Raw genomic sequence first — 20,976 nt, 5'->3', positions numbered from 1 at the left:
GTCCTTTAGGCAGGGAGGCAGGGTGGGGGGTGGGGAGGGTAAGGGGGATTGTTTGCATTCTTTTATGTTTCATTGTTTTTTTGGTTAATAGATGGTCAGGGCGTGCGTGGTCAATCATCGGGCAGTACGCGCATCGAAGTTGTGAATTGGGTCGCATTTTGTAAAGCTGAGTTTTATTTCTGTAACATATGTCTTCACAAACCCAACAAGACACTAGTCATCCATTGACTCAACTGGCCCCCCGGAACCCCTTTGACTGTATTGACCTTGAATGTGCGGAGGTTGGGGGATAAGGTGAAAAGAGATCTGGTGATGCAATATTTAAAATGATGCGGGCCGGCTGTGGCCCTCTTGCAGGAGACACATTTGACAGGATCCACTTGTAAGGCCATGGATAGGTGGGGGTACAAAATGGTGGCACATGCCGAGTTCTCCTCTGGATCTAGAGGGGTGGGTGTGCTCATAAAAAAGAACTTCCCACTCGTAGTGCGCCAGATGGGGGTAGATGACCAGGGCCGCTTTGCAGCAGTTACCTGCCAATGGGAGGGGATGCTGTTTAATTTTGTCTATGTATACATCCCGCCAACCTTGCATAAACTGGCACACTCAGCACTTACTGCGTTCCTGCTTGCCTTGCCGGAGGCAGTGATGATGTTAGGGGGCAACTTTAATGATATAGTAGATGGTATAGTTGACAAACACCCCATAAAACTGACATCTCTGCATAGTCAACGTATGGCCGGACTTCTTGGCGCTTTAGGACTCGCTGACACCTGGAGACATAGGCACCCCAGTGCTAGGCAATATACCTTCCACTCCAGTGTTCACAATTGTCTCACACGCATAGATTATTTCCTGGGGACGGTGGACGTTCTGGAAGGGAAAGATAAGGTAGATATCCACCCTAGGGGTATATCTGATCACTCACCGATACTGTTAACCTACACGCGCCATCTGAAGCTTCGGCACCGGGTTTTCCCCATTCATCCGAATTATTTACATATACCGGACGCGGCAAAGGGTATTACGGAAACTACTACGAACTTCTTCCAAGAAAATACGGGGTCGGTTGAATCGACCAGAATTCTATGGGAAGCCTATAAGGTGGTCACACGAGGGCAGGCTATAGCGCTGATCGCAGGGTATAAGCGAGGAAAACAGGCAGAACTCGATAGTATAGAAGCAGACTTGGATGGAGCGACTGCTCAACATGCAGCTAGCCCGACACCTTTTACTGTGCAACGTGCGGGTCTTAAGCAAAGTGAGTACGTGGCGTACCAGAGAGAATCGGTCCTGGGCAAAGTCCAAGCTATGGGTTACAGAGTGTATGAGTTAGGAGATAAGGCAGGGGAAAATTCTAGCCTGGCTGGATAAAACGGAGAAGGCGGATAGGGTAATTGTGCAACTACATACGCCTGCGGGCTCCCTGGTGACTGCACCCAGCGACATAGTAGATACGCTAGCTGACTATTTTGAGGAGGTGTATGCCTCCAGCACCACGTTCACAATTGAGGAAGCGTACGGCTACATCAAAGATATCGCTATGGCATGACTTACGCCGGAGGCGGCGCAGCTTTTGGAAGTCGACCTCACAGTTTAGGAGGTGCAGATGGCCATCGGCTCTTTGGCGTCTGGTAAGGCGGTGGGCCCATATGGCTTCCCTGTTGAGCTATACAAACGCACCACGCAGGTAACGGCACCCTACTTTCTAGACATGTTCAAAGACAGTCTTCAGGCTGGAGAGCTGCGGCGTGACCAACGTCTGGCTGCGATTGTGGTCATTCATAAACCGGGCAAGCTGCTGGAGGACTGTACCTCCTACCGCCCAATCTCCTTAATTAACGCAGAGCCAAAGATATTGGCAAAGTTATTGGCGATGCGGCTAACCCCTCATCTTCCCTGATAAGTCCAGACCAATCTGGCTTCATGCCTTACCGCAGTACGGCTCTCAACCTGCGCAGATTGCACGCAGTGTTAACCAGGCGCTCCTATATTCAGGAGCCGGTAGTGATCTTTTCCTTTGACGCTAGTATGGCGTTCGACACGGTGGAATGGCCGTATTTGTATGCAGCACTGCAGCATTTGGGATTTGGTCCCAAGTTCTGTGCCTGGATCTGTTTGCTCTACAACAAACCAATGGCGCATGTTGTGGCCAATGGGCATATATCGAGACACTTCCCGCTTGCACGGGGTACACATCAGGGTTGTCCATTATCCCCCCTGTTGTTCACGCTGATATTAGAGCCACTCGCCGCTTGGCTCCCATGGGAGCCCTCTATCAGAGTTTAACTCCATTGTTTATTCACAGGAGCGTCATTCTGAACTAAGAAAGCTCTCCACTCTTAAACGCACTATATTTGGAGAAAAAAAAGCGCGATTTTCTTATAAGGTATGCAGATCTTGTATCATCTCATTTCCAAAGAGGCATCTAGTTCAAGACATATTCCTAATCTTATTCCTATCCTTTTCCCTTGTTTTCCACTTTAAGGTTCCCTTGAAACATTAACTGCATGACAGAATCAACATTTTTTATCTCACACAGCAGCATATCTAATGGTGAGTCCTTAAGTGAGTAGCAATTCATACCATGTTCTATTCCAGCGTGTCTATTGAATATAGGGTTTGCCTATCCAAGGAAATCAAGTGTATGCCTTAAATTGTTTTTCGACATAAGGAAGATATAATGATTATACCATGAAATAATTGTTGACACTATTGTGTGCTAATTAAGAAAAAAACATTTATGTGAATGTTCTATTATTTTTGCAGTTCCCCTGACGAAGGGACTTTTCCCGAAATGCATTGGGACAAAAAAAGATTGCATTTTGCTGCACAATGTATGATGTTCTTCTAAACAGAGAATGAATAATCTGTAAATGGGAAAATCATCATGTAAAATTCTTTATTGAAACAAGCAAAAACAAAAAAACTTTTGAAAACAAGAAAAGAACAATGAAAAGAAAAACTGGAAACTGGAAAGTCTGATAATTCTTATCTTTATTTTGGTTTACAAATAGGCGGACGGATCTCCGCCAAAGGTAGTGCGGACAGGGGCTAGTGACGGAGTCACTAGCACACTAGTGGTTGAATTAACAAGGAGACTGGCCGCTCCTTCCCTCCCAGCACACCACAACCCAAACAAAGTAAAAACTTTTTTCTACGGATAATAAGAATTTATAAATAAACGGAGTGCACTTCACAACCACCCAAAACTGTTGTTACTAACAGAGACACGAGACACTCCGCTGAGTGTGGAAGCCAGGTTTATTAGCTGCAGCTAAGCACAGTTGTCCTGGAAGTACATGCAGAGTGTAAGTTCTAAGCAGACTGCCACTTCAGTCTGTGGCGTACAATCTCTTATACTAAACACATTTACAATATCCCACTCCCAGCACACACAAAACGAACTAATAGGAAAAGTTGGAAAACAAGTTATCATGTATCGCAGTATACGCCTCTTTCTCGGACCCCGTATGTCACCCCTCCCAACAAATCAATCAGTGATGGTGTTTACAATCCCCTCTCGCAGGTGGCAGGACATGATGGTGTGTCTCAAAGGATAGTTGTGTAATAGGAGCATACAAGGAGAGAATAGCGAAGGCCAATTGGATAAGATAGTATAAGGGAAGAATTGGAGAGGGTAAATAGTCGGCTGAGACAGGGATCAATCGAACCAGACATGGATTAGCGAACTCGGCCAAACCCTGACATGGGGTTTCATGCGCAAGGACAATAGAGTTACTTTTTAACTGAAAGGACACGTAGCAGCTGGAAAAGCAAAAGCATCGCGTTCGCCGTGCCGCCTGAGTGAGGCAACACAAAATGGCGACAGGACACAAATTGGCGGCTAGATACGGGACGAAATATGAAATCGCAGAACCTCAGACCCTCCTTTCGCCATTACTCAGGCAATACACCAGGGACTCAAGTCAATCTGAATCGATATCAATGGCCATGAGGTCCTCGAGCTGTTGCTGTAACATCATTCTTATGTTCTCTGTTTTTCGTGATGCAGGCTTCGGGACACACATAGCGGCACAGAGACCACATATTACAGGTCCACACTGCACACAAAGGTAACAAGAGAGGATGATAGCCAAGAGCATTCCAAGGAAAGTTAGTATCTTCCATCCCCATGTGGACAGTAGTCCCCAAAACCATCCCATCACAGACCAATCTCCTGTGTCCCGATGTATAGACTCAGAGATGGTATTTAACTTAGAGATAGCTTGGTATACTGTAGGGGCATTATCAGAATGTAAATACAGCAACTAGACCCAATCAATTTACAGACTCAACCCCTATCTGCAAGGATAATATCTAAAACTATCCGATTTTGTAAAGTCATAAGACGATCCGCCTGAAGCTCCACTGTCACATTACTCAAGGCTCCGGTAGTTTCATTTATGGTAGCCTCAGCAACACGAGCTAGGTGTCTGATATCTCTGCTATTGGCCATTGGGCCCCAGAAAGGAAGCAACCCTTTGATGAAGTCAGCTGCCTCCTGTCCTGCCATGTCCTTCTGGTTGAAGACTCCTCTACCATGTCTTTTTTTGATGACTTGAAGGAGCGGTATATGTTGGGGGGAGAAGAAAAGCCACATAACATGTTCCTGAGAAGTAAGTAGGAAGCCATGTATAGGCTCTATCATGACAGATGAAATATGTGCCTTGTGATGGCACTAGCGGTGGGGGAATCTGAGGTGTATAGACATAGGTATAAGAACAGATGCTCCTCTCTGGCTGATTCTTGACATTCTGACCATTAATTTGTAAGCAAAAATTACCTCGATGAGGCACAGTCCAGATTGGCGGAGAGCTCCTTAGTTTAGCCTTTTCTGTAAGGCTGGTGACATATCGTTTTATGTTCCATCCATCATATGCTCTCTTCTCATCTACAGGAATCTTGCTAATCTGAGCAATCTTAGCCATAGTCACAATTCCCTTAATTTATGTACTATGACTAAAGTCTGCTCCACCACCATATGGACTGCCAGGAGGATATCGAAACTGATTCTGGTAAAGATTAGAAAACATAGCCAGATAAGCCCAGGCAGAACCTCATAGGAGAATGGAAAAACCAGATATGGCATGCCTCTCTGTATTATGAGGCATGAGCCCACAAACCCAACAATCAGTAGTATTCATTACTAACTGGTGTTGGTGTAATAACTGAATGAACGAATTGTTGAAATATTCGGTCCTCCTAATCTGTTCGTGTGGTGAAAGTGTATAGAACCGGTGTGGGGAGGCAGTAACAGAAAAAGATACGGGGACAGAAGTAGGAACAGATAATGGCTGTAGGACATAAACAATCCAGCTTCCACACGCTAATAGAGTACATAAGCATATCAAAATACATAAGGTTATCCCACATGGACTAACCATAAGTTTCTTAAATCACTGTTTCATATTTACAGTCTGAGTCTGAGTCTACAGCTTAAGACTCATACCGTGACCCTGCAACTTGATGGATGGTTGAAGAAAAATACATACCCAAAATGTCTTTTTAAAACAAAAAAAGGTATGACCAGAAAAATCATAAAAATTCAATTATTCTCGACCCTTCTCGGTCGCAAATTATATTGAGTCTTGTTGGGAATCGTCTGGTCCTTAAACAAGGTTTCTGGATTCACAGTGTTCAAACGCAGATGTGTTGAGACGGCCTCCTGTAACACGTCGTCGTCTTCTTTCTCACAGTTCGTGTGGTCCAGGCGTGCACTACTAAATGGTTCAAATCTGGGCACTGTCTCACTTTCGTTGTCCGCTATACCCTCCCGAACCCATTGGTCAAAAGGCAAGGGCAGGGGTATCTTTTTACAGTGCATGCCGTGGACCCAGTTCTTTTTCCCAAAAACCTTCACTGCCGTCCTAGTTGTTAACAGCACTTGACGTGGTGGGCCTCAACGAGGTTCCAGATTCCGCATCCGCTGAAAATTCTTCACGCAGACCCAGTCGCCAGGTTGGATGGAATGACCTGGGTCTGCGGAGGCCTCGGACAAAGCGTTTTGAACCTGTTGGTGAAGAACACGTAATTTAGTGGTGAGGTCAGGCAAGTAGTCAATCAGCATTGGGTATGGAATATCAGAGTATTTCATAGGTCGAGGCACTCCCCAGACATTTGCTGGTCGCCCAAAGATGACCTCATACAGACTTAGACCTAAACGGGAATGAGCAGTAGTTCTTGTAGACAAGAGTGCTAATGGTAAGGCATCAGGCCAGGCGAGACATGTGCTCGCCTGAATCTTTGCCAATTTAAGCTTAAGAGTACCATTATAACACTCTACCAATCCCGCTGACTGCGGGGGGGTTTGCCGCATGGAATTTCTGTTTGATACCAAGACCTGCACATACTTTCTGCATGATCTCACCTACAAATTCACTTCCATTGTCAGACCAGACAATGCGCGGCCAACCAAACCTCGGGAAAAACTCCTTTAAAAGAACTTTAGCAGTAGATAAGGCAGTATTGTCCTTTAGGGGGTAGGCCTCTATCCATCTGGAAAAGGCACAAACCACCACCAGAACATATTTGAGGTTATTGCAACGATCCATATGAATGAAATCGATTTGCAATACTTCAAAAGGATACGTAGGGGGAGCAAAATGACCTGCTGGAGTCGGGGTTCCCTTTCCTGGATTATGCATTAGAAAAACAATGCAGTGCTTCACTACGTTTTGTGCACATTTCGGAATTCCCTCATTCTGCCGAAATGGGGGCAAAACTTTACAAATGCCCTTCGCACTAATATGGGCTGGACCATGCGCCATAGTAACTACAGGTAGTACATAGGCGTCTGGTAACAGCCATCGTTGATGCTCTGACAACTCCGTCCAACACCCCGTCGCGTCCAACATTCCTGTGCTTTCTCTCCACTTACTCATCTCTTTCTCAGTAGCCTCTTCTTGAATCATTCTCACACTTTCCATTGTGTCCTCGCACATTCCTCCTTCTCTGATCCATCTTGCAGGGCCCGCAACTTACATTCGACTCATAACATCTCTCGCTGTCTCTTTTGCTACCTCGTCTGCAAAAGCATTCCCACGACCCACATCATCGATAATATTTTTGTGAGCGCTACACTTGATTATTGCTATTTGTTTAGGCAAAGCAAGTGAATCAAGAAGATCAGTCACCAACTGACCATGCTGTATTTTAGTCCCATGTGAAGTAAAGAATCCTCTTTCCTTACACAAGCGACCAAAACTATGAGCTACACCAAAAGCATATTGGCTATCGTTGTAGATGTTTACTCTCCTTCCTTTCGCCAAAACACATGCTCTCGTTAAAGCAATTCACTCAGCTGCTTGGGCTGAATTCTGTGCAATACGTGCTGACTCCACTACAGTATGCAAAGTAGTGACAACATAAGCTGCAGTTTTGCTCTCCATTCGGAAGCTTGAAACAAGATCCATCTACCCATAGGATCCCATCCGGATCCACGAGTGGTGTATCTTTCAGATCCATTCTGCCTTTCGTCTCCTCCTCTGTTTGGAGAAAACAATCATGCGGTTCCTGAATGCCTTTCTCATCTGGTATGGGCAACAATGTCGCTAGGTTCAGAGTATTGCACCGCTTGATATGTATATGACTAGCCAAAAGCGTTAGCTCATATCCAGACAAGCGAGCACTCGTCAAGTGTTGTGTCTTAGTTCTATTCAAAAGCGTATCTACTGTATATGGTACCATAACAACAAGGGTGTTGTCCAATACAAATCCAGCAGACTGATGAATAGAAATTGCTGCCGCTGCTGTAGCTCTGAGACAACTAGGCAATGCCTTGGCTACTGGATCCAACGTTGCCGAAAAATAGGCACATGGCCGTTGTTTATCTCCAAATTGTTGTGTTAAGACTGACAATGCACAACCTTCTCTTTCATGAACATAGAGTGTAAAAGGCTTACTGTAATCCGGAGTACCTAACACAGGTGCAGAACACAAAGCATTACGTAAATCAGAAAAACTCTTTTGGCATTCATCAGTCCAAGGGAGAGGTTGTGGCATATCTTTCAACGTAAGCGCCAGCAAGGGCTTAGCTAACAAAGAAAAATTCGGAATCCATTGCCTACAATATGAGGTAATGCCCAGAAAGGCACATACCTCCGTCTGTGTGGTTGGCTCAGACATTTGTGCAATCGCTTGAATTCGTTCTGGGGTCAATCGTCTTCCCTCCTTCGACAAGAGATGACCTAAGTAGGTAACCTCTTGGCGACAATATTGCAACTTAGAAGGGGACACTTTATGATGTAAATCAGACAAATGACGCAACAAAGAAACCGTCACATCCTTACAAACATCCTCTGAATCAGCAGCAATCAGCAAGTCATCAACGAATTGTATCAAAGTAGCACCTGAAGGCAAAGTGAACGCATCAAGCTGAGATTTCAAAGCTTGGCTGTAGATAGAGGGACTTTCACAATAACCTTGAGGAGCACGCTTGAACCGAAAGCTTCGGCCTCCAAGACAGAAGCCAAAGATATCTCTGGTTTCCTCAGCAATGGGAATACTAAAGAAAGTATTCTTCAGATCGATAACAGAAAACTATGCCGCTGAGGCGGGTATCATAGTAAGCAAGGCAATAATATCTGGAACAACATGAAACTGGGGGACAACAATCTTATTGACCTCCCGAAGATCAATCACAAAACGATACACAGGTGGTTGAGAGCGATCGCTACGTTAAAGAACGGGGAGAACAGGACTGTTACAAACATTACCTCTTGTTTCCTAAACCACGCCCTTCTGAACCAGAGCATAGATAATAGCCATCAAGGCTCGCTCACCATCGTTAGAGATCTTGTATTGTGGAATACGATGCAGTTTGACATTAGGCTTGATAGTAACCACATAAGGAGGAATCTGTAACAAACCAACATCGTTCGGACCTGTTGCCCAATGTGTAGAAGGAAGAGACTGCAACTCGGGTGGAAAACTATCCTTCGATAGATATATAGGAGAAACCAATTTCTTACCCAAAGTAAGACGCACACCAGAGGGGAAACAGTACAACGTTGCATGAAGACCTTTCAACAAATCCAGACGCAACAAATTCTCTCTGCAACCAGTCGTTAAAATAAGTGGAGCTTCCACATCGTAAGGACCAATTGAAAGAGGCAAAGGACAAGAAACTGGGTTAGCAACTGGGGCGCCAGAAAATCCTACAGAAACATTTGTTAAGCCAGACAAAGGTGCCCCAGGGAGTTTTGAATGGATCATAGAACTTCTCATTGCACCAGTATCCAAAAGAAATGGCTCTGCAACACCCAATGCAACTACCTCAACATAAGGCCCATTTTTATCCACTGGAACTGATACGACTCCCTTTCTTTGTCCATGGCTGTCGTAACTAGAATGAAAATCCTGAACCTCACCTTCGACACAATAATCATCATTGTAATATTGTGTAGACTGAGTATTCCACTGATCAAAATAATTAGAAGAGTTCTGAGGGGGAAAGGAACGCTGTCCTTGAGGCAACGCACCTCGCCCTCTACCTCTAGGTGCTGATTGAAAACCACCATGGCCTTGCGGCCCTTGGAATCCACCATTACGCTGCATGAAAACCGGACAGCTATTCTTAAAATGGTCTTCCTCTTTACAATAGGCGCACTGATTAGGACCCAGGATAGGTCGCGGAACAAAAGGCTCAGGTTTCTGCAGCAACCTTTGAGACTGAATAGGTTGCTGGAACTGACGCTGACCGAAACGAGGAGGATAAGCCTGCTGAAGAAGAACTTTCTGTAATGATTTCCAAGCAGGTTCCGCAGGAGCATCAGGAATCCGAAGAATATTCCACAGCCTTCCCCTACGGCCTTCCGACTCTATCAAACACTAGAGTAACGAAAGGCTCGCCAGGGGAAAACAGGGAGACAAAACAAGGAAAGGTTGGGGAAAAAATAAGAGCTTGATGGAGGTCTTCACAGTGGATGCGTGGCAACTCAGAATGGACACTTGGCAACAGGTGGGCTGTAAAGAAAGCTACATATACAATCTCTCTAGGTTAAACACAAAACACAAATACCCCCTGGCTATATTATGTACATGACTACTACATACCACATTTGTTTTGTCTATGTCGCAGAACTGATATGAGGGATAATGGTAGGAATTCGTCTTGAGCTGTTACAAAGAAAATAACAGTAAGCACTGTCTTCTGACCTTGTACACATAAGTGTTAAATATCTGACTTGTTCAACTCTCACTCTGTATGTGGTAGAAGACTACTGGACAACCTCCACTATTCTGATGACAATGAGCTGATGCCAACACCAAATGATCGTTGCATGGAAATCTATGAAACAAAACACACACTCAGGTTTCTATTAGGATCATAACATTAGCCAACATATATGTAGGCAGCGCATAGCGCTGTTACCGTGAATTCTAAGTCGTGAAGGTTGAATTCTGCACCCCACTCTGGTCCACGCAAGAATCCCAGAACATATGTGAGGCTTGCCAAGGAATAAGTAAAAACAACGATATGCTCAATAAGAAATTCAGCATAGAGTGGAGGATGGATATGGAGGGAAATAGATGCCCAGCCGGATGACGGAGAACCAGCCCGGTCGCCGGACGGAGCACCAGATTTAAAGAGAAATAAACGGAGCAGGAGGGAACCTAACTAACTAGGAGGCCCCAGTGTGCCCAGCCGGCCGGCGGAGACCAAGCCCGGCCGCCGGGCGAAGCAACTCAGGTAAGGGGGGGAAGAATGAGTAAGGAGCCCAGCCGGGCGGCGGAGACCAAGCCCGGCCGCCGGGCGAAGCAACGCAGGAGAAGGAGGAGGAATGATTAGGAGCCCAGCCGGACAGCGGAGACCAAGCCCGGCCGATGGGTGGAGCAACACAAATGAAAAGGGACAGGCTGAGCCCAGCCGGATGGCGGGGAAGAACCCGGCCGCCCGGCGAGACTCCAGGAAATGGGTAGCGTACACGTTACCGGGAGACAGTAACGAGACCCCAGCGGACGTCAGGGACAGAGACGTCCGCTAACCTCAGAGACTCTGTGGGGAGAAGGAAAACCGGAGCCCGCACACGAGCGCGAGCGCCGGAACACTCCCACAGAGGTAACGAGGGCAGAATAGCAAAACAGGAAGTCAGGCAAATAGGAACAGGACGGAACACCAGAACCATCGGAGCTAGACGCAAGAACGTAAAGCGTTGCTCCAAGAGTCTTGGTGACTTAAATAGCGGTCTCAATTAAAGGGGCAGTGTGTAGGGAAACTCGGGGCATGACAGCACACTCCCCCCACAACGTCCCCCTCCGGGTTTGGGTTTGTCAGGATATTTCTGATGATAGACACGTAACAGTCGAGGTGCATGAATGTTTGAAGCAGGTTCCCATGTGCGCTCTTCAACTCCATACCCCTTCCAATGGATCAAGTACTGAAGGTTCTTCCCCACTCTACGGGAATCTAGAATGGCCTCGACCTCATACTCTTCCGAATCTTGAAGAGTTATAGGAGCAGGTCTCTTAGGCAATCTAGTTCCCGGTTCAACCGGTTTTAACAGCGAAACATGGAATACCAGATGAATCTTAAATGAAGGGGGAAGTTCCAGTTTCATAGCCACAGGATTGATAATTTTTACCACTTTATAGGGGCCTATGTATTTGGGGTTGAACTTGCGTGGACCCCCCAGAGTTATATATTTTGTGGAGAGCCAAACTTCATCTCCTGGTGTGTAAATAGGTTCTAATCTCCTGTGTAAATTTGCCCCTTCTGTGTATCTCACTTTTGCCATCTCGGGACTGTCTAATGCATTCTTATGTACTTGTTGTAGTCTCTCTACTCTGTCCGTAGTGGCAGGAGTTGGACAATCAGTGGAATCTCCTGAAGGCAACAACTTAGGGTGATAACCATAAGAACAGAAAAATTGAGTAGTATTGATAGATGAGTGATGATTGTTATTGTATGAGATCTCAGCTAACCATACCAGTCCGTTAGGGATTGCAAAACTTGATTTCTTATGTATTGTTCAGAACACTGGTTAACCCTCTCAGCCTGTCCATCTGTCTGCTGGTGGTTACTAGATGACAATCGGACCTCTATCTGGAGCAAGGAACATAAACACTTCCAGAATCGTGACACAAATTGGGCACCTTTATCGGAAACCAGGACGGAAGGGAAACCATGGAGTCGAACTATCTGTTGCATGAATATGGAAGCCAATTCAACTGCTGTGGGCAACCCTCTCAAAGGTACGAAATGGGCCATCTTCGTGAATAAATCCACCACCACTAACAAGGTATTGTTCTTCATCTTAGTGAGAGGTAACTCCACTATAAAATCAAGAGAGACAGTATGCCAAGGGCCAGGAGGGGAAGCCGACGGCATGAGTAGGCCCACTGGATTGAGGTGTGATACCTTGGTTTGAGCGCATACATGACATGTCTTAATAAAGGATTCTATGTCTTTAAGCATATTAGGGCACCAGAATCGATCTCTCACAGCTTTAGTAGTTTTCTTGATACCTGGATGGCCTGCTACTGGATGAGAATGGTACCACCTCATAACCTGTTCCTGTAATTCTCTAGAGGGTAACACTACTCCCCCCTGCACACAAACAACTTCTCCCCGTGTGGAGGTCTCATGTGAACCCACTAGAGTAGTCATGTCCACCGAGGCCTGACTGTTCTTAACCTGTCTCAGGAAATCCTCCTCAGTCAGTATACCTCCTATTATATTTGTTCTGGGAATGATAAAGGTCTGTTCTACTACATCTGTAGGGGATTCAAACCCCAATCATGATAGGGCATCTGCCTTGCCGTTTCTTCTCCCTGGTCTATATTGGACGGTGAAATCGTATTCACTAAAGAATTGGGACCAACGCAATTGTCTCATGGAAAGCGCTTTGGCTGACTTAATGTACTGCAGGTTACGGTGGTCTGTATACACTACAGCAGGATATCTGGCACCCAGTAGGTACTGTCTCCACTCTTCAAACGCCTTTTTAATGGCCAGAAGTTCCTTATCTCCCACTGCGTAGTTATACTCAGCAGGGGTGAACTTATGTGAGTAATAGGCTACTGGATGACCCTCGCCTGACACCGAATCCGCTTGAGACAGAACCCCTCCCACTGTCACTTGGGAAGCGTCTACCTCCACCACAAAGGGTAGGGCTGGATCAAGGTGTCGTAATACAGGTGCGCTAGTAAAGGCCTCCTTAAGTAGCCGAAAAGATTTATCGGCCTTAGGAGACCAAAAAAAAGGGACTCCTTTCTTCAACAAAGCAGTGATGGGCGACACAAGAGATGAAAAGTTCTGAATGAACCGCCTGTAAAAATTAGCCAGTCCCAGAAAACATTGAATTTCTTTTACAGTGCGAGGAGCTGGCCATGCCAGAACAGCTTCCACTTTGGTGGAATCCATGCGGAGACCCCAAGGAGACACAATGTACCCCAAAAAGGGGACTTCTTGGGTGTGAAAGGAGCATTTTTCTAACTTGCAATACAAGCGATTCTCCAGTAAACGCTCTAACACGTTACGTACATGCTGTACATGTTCCGTCATAGAAGGGGAAAAGATCAGAAGGTCATCTATATATGCAATTACATATATGTCTAGCATGTCTTTCAACACTTCATTTATAAAAAATTGAAATGCCGCAGGGGCATTACAAAGCCCAAAGGGCATCACAAGGTACTCAAAAAGACCAAATTTGGTGCAGAAGGCGGTCTTCCATTCGTCCCCCTCCTTTACCCGCACAAGATGATATGCACCACACAAGTCCAACTTGGTAAAGAATTGGGCCTTGCAGATTCTGTCAAGGAGGGAGGCGATCGGAGGCAAAGGATAACGATTCTTTATTGTAACATCATTTAGCTTCCTGTAGTCGATACAACATCGAAGACCCCCTTCCCTCTTTGGAATAAAAAAAAGGGGTGATGAAGCCGGGGAACGAGAAGGGCGGATAAAACCCTTCTCAAGCATAGTGTCTAAATATTCTCGCAAATACACATTCTCTTTTTCTGTGAGTGCATATACTCTGCTGCATGGAATTCTTGCCCCTATTTCGAGATCAATAAAGCAATCATAGACCCTATGTGGAGGGAGGATCTCAGCTTCCTTAGCATTAAAAACAGACTGAAGGTCATGATAGCAAGATGGCAAGTCAGAGGTCATATCACTGCTTACAAGACTAATGGGTGCCTTGTCAGTAGCACCCCTACTAATTGCGAACAGGTAACAGAGGGAAAAGTTACTGTAGAAGTTTCCCAATTTATGTCAGGGTTTTGAGATCTTAACCAAGGAATACCCAGGAGCACTGGGAACTGTGGAGAACAAATTAGATCAAACATTATGTCTTCCTGATGATCGGGTTCTATTATCATGTGTAATGATGTAGTACTATGTGTTACAGGACCAGAGATAAGGGAGCTGCCATCTATAGTGGTGACATTACTGGCTATCTCTTTTTTAATGCAGGGTATCATATTTTCTTTTGCCCACTCTACATCCATATAGTTCCCTGATGCCCCAGAATCTATCATGACTAACACATGTAATCCATGAGTTCCCTGAGTCAGATATGCCGACACATACAGATGATTTGTGGGGGTGGTGGTATAATCAGAGGAAGAGACTGTAAGGCCAGACCTACCTGGGATCCTCGTCTCACAAGATCCCAGGCTTCCTAGTTTCCTGAATACTTGGATTTGGTAGGTTTAACAGGGCATTCCTTTAGAAAATGACCTGCTTTGCCACAATACAAACAAAGTCTAAGTGTTCTTCTTCTCTGTCTCTCTTCTGGCGTCAGAGGTCCTCTTACTATGCCTATTTGCATGGGTTCACTATCGTCACTGGTCTTCTCTGTAGTACTCTTCTTCTCTCTGATAGAAACATATCGTGATTCGTGCTTTCCTCTCTCTTTCTTTCTTTCTTGGATTCGGTGATCGATTTTTACTACCAAGTCAATGAGATCTGTACAGGATGTTGGTAGATCTACTATCTGTGAGAGGGCATCTTTTAAATCGTATCTTAGGCCCTTGTAAAACATGGTACTGCGTTTCTCTTCAGGCCAGTTGGATTCGACTACCAGCCTGCGAAACGAGGTAATATAGGCTACGAGATCTTGATTACCCTGTTTAAAACTCAACAATTCAGTATTAGAAGAATGGGTATACACATGTCTGTCAAAAAGTTTACGGAACTCCCTCCTAAATGCGGTGTAACTATGTAAGAATGGGTCGTCTCAGTCTACTAAAGGTATGGCCCAATCTGCAGCAGCACCACTGAGATATGATATTACAAAGGCCACCTTTGCCTGATCAGAGGGAAAACAATTAGCTTTACAGGAAAAGTGTAACTTGCACTGACTAAGGAAGGCGGCGCATCTCGCCGCGTCCCAGGCATACCTTTCAGGGGGTGCTAGAGGTATGGAAGGAGGTGTAGTGACCTGTACCACCGATGTGCCTCCCCCGTAGCCCCTGCCGTTTGTTGTCTTTGCAAAGTGTCTACCCTAGTAATCAATGCCTGGGTTTCTACCTGCAAATTCCCTAACATGCCGGCTAAATCCGATAGGGAAACAGCTTCAAGATTCATGGCACTCGGGCAGAACACACCACTTGGGCTTTACGTTCGGTAATGATTTCCAAGCAGGTTCCGCAGGAGCGTCAGGAATCCGAAGAATATTCCACAGCCTTCCCCTACGGCCTTCCGACTCTATCAAACACTAGAGTAACGAAGGGCTCACCAGGGGAAAACAGGGAGACAAAACAAGGAAAGGTTGGGGGAAAAAATAAGAGCTTGATGGAGGTCTTCACAGTGGATGCGTGGCACCTCAGAATGGACACTTGGCAACAGGTGGGCTGTAAAGAAAGGTAAATATACAATCTCTCTAGGTTAAACACAAAACACAAATACCCCCTGGCTATATTATGTACATGACTACTACATACCACATTTGTTTTGTCTATGTCGCAGAACTGATATGAGGGATAATGGTAGGAATTCGTCTTGAGCTGTTACAAAGAAAATAACAGTAAGCACTGTCTTCTGACCTTGTACACATAAGTGTTATATATCTGACTTGTTCAACTCTCACTCTGCATGTGTGGTAGAGGACTACTGGACAACATCCACTATTCTGATGACAATGAGCTAATGCCAACACCAAATGATCGTTGCATGGAAACTAGGAGGCCTCAGTGTGCCCTGCCAGACGGCGGAGACCAAGCCCGGCCGCCGGGCGAAGCACCTCAGGTGAGGGGGGAAGAATGAGTAAGGAGCCCAGCCGGGCAGCGGAGACCAAGCCCGGCCGCCGGGCGAAGCAACGCAGGACAAGGAAGAGGACTGATTAGGAGCCCAGCCGGACGGCGGAGACCAAGCCCGGCCGCCGGGCGGAGCAACACAAATGAAAAGGGACAGGCTGAGCCCAGCCGGATGGCGGGGAAGAACCCGGCTGCGGGGCGAGACTCCAGGAAATGGGTAGCGTACACGTTACCGGGAGACAGTAACGAGACCCCAGCGGATGTCAGGGACAGAGACGTCCGCTAACCTCGGAGACTCTGTGGGGAGAAGGAAAACCGGAGCCCGCACACCAGCGCGAGGGCCGGAACACTCCCACAGAGGTAACAAGGACATAATAGCAAAACAGGAAGTCAGGGAAACAGGAACAGGACGGAACACCAGAACTATCGGAGCTAGACGCAAGAACGTAAAGGGTCGCTCCAAGAGTCTTGGTGACTTAAATAGCGGTCTCAATTAAAGAGGCAGTGTGTAGGGAAACTCGGGGCATGACACTCTCGTTTTTAAATCCTTAGTCTTCTTTTCAGCTTTATCTTTTTCCTCCTTGTCCCTATTCTCATAATATTGAGCAGTAGCCAATATTTGAGCAGATGAAGAAACAGCCCAAGAGCTTTCCGAATCTTTTAGTTTATGAGACAATTCAGTAAGTGAATTGAAAACAAATGTATCCACAAATAATCGCTGTCCCCCTTCAGTACTCCATTCCTGACCACTATGGTCAATAAACGTCTCTTTGAACCGAGTAAAGAAATCAGAAACACTCTCCTCTTTCTTCTGCTTGCACGCAGCCAACTTATCCTAGTTGATGCGTAAGGCAGGCATCATCGTCTTCATTAAAGTTATAATTCTACCAGGCAACTGTGTAATCAAATCATCTGGCTTAGCACCACCCACTTGTGCTGTATCCGCAGCAACTATATCATTCCAAGTACCACCTAAAGCTTGGTCGTGGTCCTCTCTACGAATCCGAGCCCAAAATGCTTGTGGAACCACATTACCCATCAGCATATCAATATCGGCCAAATTCATAAGACATGCATCAACAGTCTGGGACAAATCTTTATAATAACCAGCTGGATTTTTACGAGGGTCCGGCAAAGACTGCTTAAGTGCTAAAACTTCAGCTCTCTTCCAAGGAACATGTACCCATACACGCTGAAAATGAGCAGGGACTGGTGGAACATTACCTACTTGGGGAACCGCTTCCCTCTAAATTTGAGGAACTTCTCTCATAGGATAATTCTTTGTTTTCAGTCTAACTGCAGGTTCAGGTTCTGGAATAGTCCGGGAAGAATACAAGGTCCTAAAAGTAACAAGTGTCTGTATGGCATCCTGAACAGCAGGACCCACTATAAGTCCCTTATCGAACTTATCCTGTATCTCCAACAAACCCTGAGGAGTTAGGTCCAATTCCATATCCTCCCATCCTTTAATAAGCGCGTCACACATAACATTAAAAACGTATCTTTGCGTAGGCACATTCCATTGAAGAAAGGTACTCAATATTAAGCATGGGCGGAAAATCCGTTACGCTCGCGGATTTTGCGGATTTTCAGTAAATTCGCAATCCGCGAGATTCGCGAATTTCCCGCAAAATCCGCAAATCCGCGAGCAGCGGATTTTATGGCTTGCTCGCACTGTTCGCGTAAGTTCGCGGCTTCCCAGTTCAACTTCGCGCCCCGCGAATAAGCGCTAAATTGCAGAAATACGATCTTAGCAAAACTGAAACTACTTACCAGGTTCAAAAGTTCAAGCTCATCATAAGTAGCCATTTCCTGTCGTGCTTCCTGAGGGGCCCCTCCAGAGTTCAGTTGCCTACTTGCAACTATTATGTGACCCTGCTCTGACCCTCAGAATAGTTACACAAAGGTCCTGAATTACAGCTAAGGCAGACAAGCAGGAGCCAGGCTGGAAGTTCAAATCCAGTGACACATTAATCAGCCCCTAATTCATTATTGTCAGTTGGGGCAGGGCAGGTGTTGTAACTAATTTTGCAACAATGAAAGCACTTAGCAAGTGCAAAAGATCACTAATCAGGAAGCACTAAGGAAGCAGGTGCCAGCTAAAAAAATATTCTGTGACACATTAATCAGCCCCAAATTAATTCAGGTCACTTGAGGCAGGGAAGGTGTGCTTTGCTTTGCCACAATAATGTACACTGGACAACCAGAGGGTGCTGTGATGAAACAGAGGGTGGCATGGGTGGGCCAGAGGGTGGCATGAGTAGTCAGAGAGTGGCAGTGGTGACAGAGAGTGGCAGTGATGAAGAAGAGTGTCCCAAACAGGCTGGACACGTAGAAACAACAAGTTCGCAAAACTTGCGACCCGACAGGTAAGTTCGCGTTTGCGAAATTGTACAAAACCCTCGCGAACTGGCAGAAACCCGAGCAAACACAAAAAAAAATCCGCAAATTCGCGAGAATTCGTGGATTTTGCGGATTGCGAGTTCGCAAATCCGCAAAATTCGCGAACGCGAGATTTGCAAAATTCGCCCATGCTTACTCAATATATATCGGGTACACTATATAATGGACCCTTCATCATCCATCTATGAGCAAGGGAGTCAAACACAACCCGTTCCTCAGAATCTGGGAGTTGACTACGGGAGTGTCTTTGAGAAAAAGCAGGAGTCCTATTAACCCCTTCCATGCTCATGACAAGGGCAGCTCGTCATGAGACACAGTGGAGCTGTGCTTATGACGAGTTGACCTTGTCATGATCCATGGACTATTTCATTTTCCAGCGCACAGCGGGAAAACCCCTTAGCAGCCAAGGTTTTAAACGAACCAAAGAGAGGGGAGAAAAGACCAGAAACAGTATCAACTACCCTATTACGAATCGGAGAAGAAGTGGGGAGTAAAACTGGAGATGAAGTATTAAGCAAAGGCAGAGAATGGCTACCTGTTTAAAGAGATACAAAAGGCAAAGGGGACTGAGGTACAGGAGGTTGTGGCTAAGGAAGTGCTGGTGGTATTACTGGAAGAGCCAAGGGTGCAGGAGCCGGAGCTCCTGGCTGAACAACAGGTTGCTGTGCAGGTGGCAATAATACGGGTGCATCAGCCCCTGGCGCATAAGGTGGAGGCAATTTCAGTAAATGAGACATTAAAGGATCTTCTTCAAGATCTTTATGTTGTGGTTGTAACACAGGATAGCACCTATCTATTGCCATCCGATGCTGCCTATCCGAGACCTCAATCGCATGATCTGTCTCATCATCTTTAAATTGCTGGGCAGCCTGTAGAATCGTCATATCTTTGATTTTCTTATCTCTTTTGCTTGCTTAATTTCTCTCTGTTTGGCTTCCTTACGCCAAAGGCGGAAAGAGTCAAGCATTGCCGGCCGGGATTTTTTTTAAACAGAATCGACTACAAATTATCTAATATGTCAGGCTCAAAGCTACCATTTTGTGGCCACCGTAAGACACGATCTTTCTTTGTGTATCGAATCCATGCATTGTTAAAAGCAATAGGACCAACACCATGCTTAGAATAGAGCTCATAAGTGGGAGTTCCAAACGGAGGAATCAGACATGATTACTCAAGCCGGGAATCCCTCGAACAGCAAAAACAACAGAGTTTCCTAAGTCCGCTCAGACCAGGCTTTTCAAGCACACTGATCCGTTCACTAACTTCGATGAGTGAAAGCAAAAGAACACAGTACAAAAGTACTCACCCCTCGGCTTCGACTATCGCAACAGGTGAATAACAAAAATCAAAAACAAAACAAAGAAGTGGGCGCTACCCACGAATACTAGATGGTCTTCTCACGCCAACGGAGGTCCATCTAACGTCTTGCGATACAAATCATCACCAGAGGGTCCAACGCAGGGCGGTAGTCAAGGCAGCAGTCATCAGCAGCCGTCGGAAAGGAGTAGCCGCGCTGTAAAAGACCTTCGGTCCACTTCGACATACAGGGGTCACTTGGTGTGGCTCGCGAATCCTCCGGAATTTTCTTGCGGGCTTCTCACGACCCTCGGGCTGAACGGCTACCGCTGAAACCGCCCCACGTTGGGCGCTAGTTGGAGAACCGGGCCTTATGGGCCGGGCGGGGCAGGGCACGCCTTAAACCCCGGGCTCACCTGCCTTCTTACTAACAGAGACACGAGACACTCCGCTGAGCGTGGAAGCCAGGTTTATTAGCTGCAGCTAAGCACAGTTGCCCTAGAAGTACATGCAGAGTGTAAGTTCTAAGGAGACTGCCACTTCAGTCCGTGGCGTACAATCTCTTATACTAAACACATTTACAATATCCCACTCCCCGCACACATAAAAGGAACCAATAGGAAAAGTTGGAAAACAAGTTATCAGGTATCCCAGTATACGCCTCTTTCTCGGACCCCGTGTTTCACCCCTCCCAACAAATTAATCAGTGATGGTGTTCAAACTTCACAATCCCCTCTCGCAGGTGGCAGGACACGTAACAGCTGTCAAAGCAAAAGCATTGCGTTCGCTGTGCCGCCTGAGTGAGGGTAACACAAAATGGTGACAGGACACAAAATGGCGGCTAGATACGGGACAAAATCTGAAATCGCAGAACCTCAAAGTTTGGTAGAGTATCTAGATGGATGTAGGATAAATTGGTCCAAGTCTGTTCTCTACGTGCTGGCTGGACCGTCACAACTGTTGCCCCCGGACTGCCCACTGCAAGTTACCAATGAAGCCTTTAAATACCTTGGCATATATGTGACTTCCGACTCCACCGAGTTTACACCAAGAATTTGAAGCCCCAATTAG

Source organism: Lissotriton vulgaris, chromosome 6 (genome assembly GCF_964263255.1).
Source record: "Lissotriton vulgaris chromosome 6, aLisVul1.2, whole genome shotgun sequence".
Lineage (NCBI taxonomy): Eukaryota > Metazoa > Chordata > Amphibia > Caudata > Salamandridae > Lissotriton > Lissotriton vulgaris.
This window is presented reverse-complemented; position numbering follows the sequence as displayed.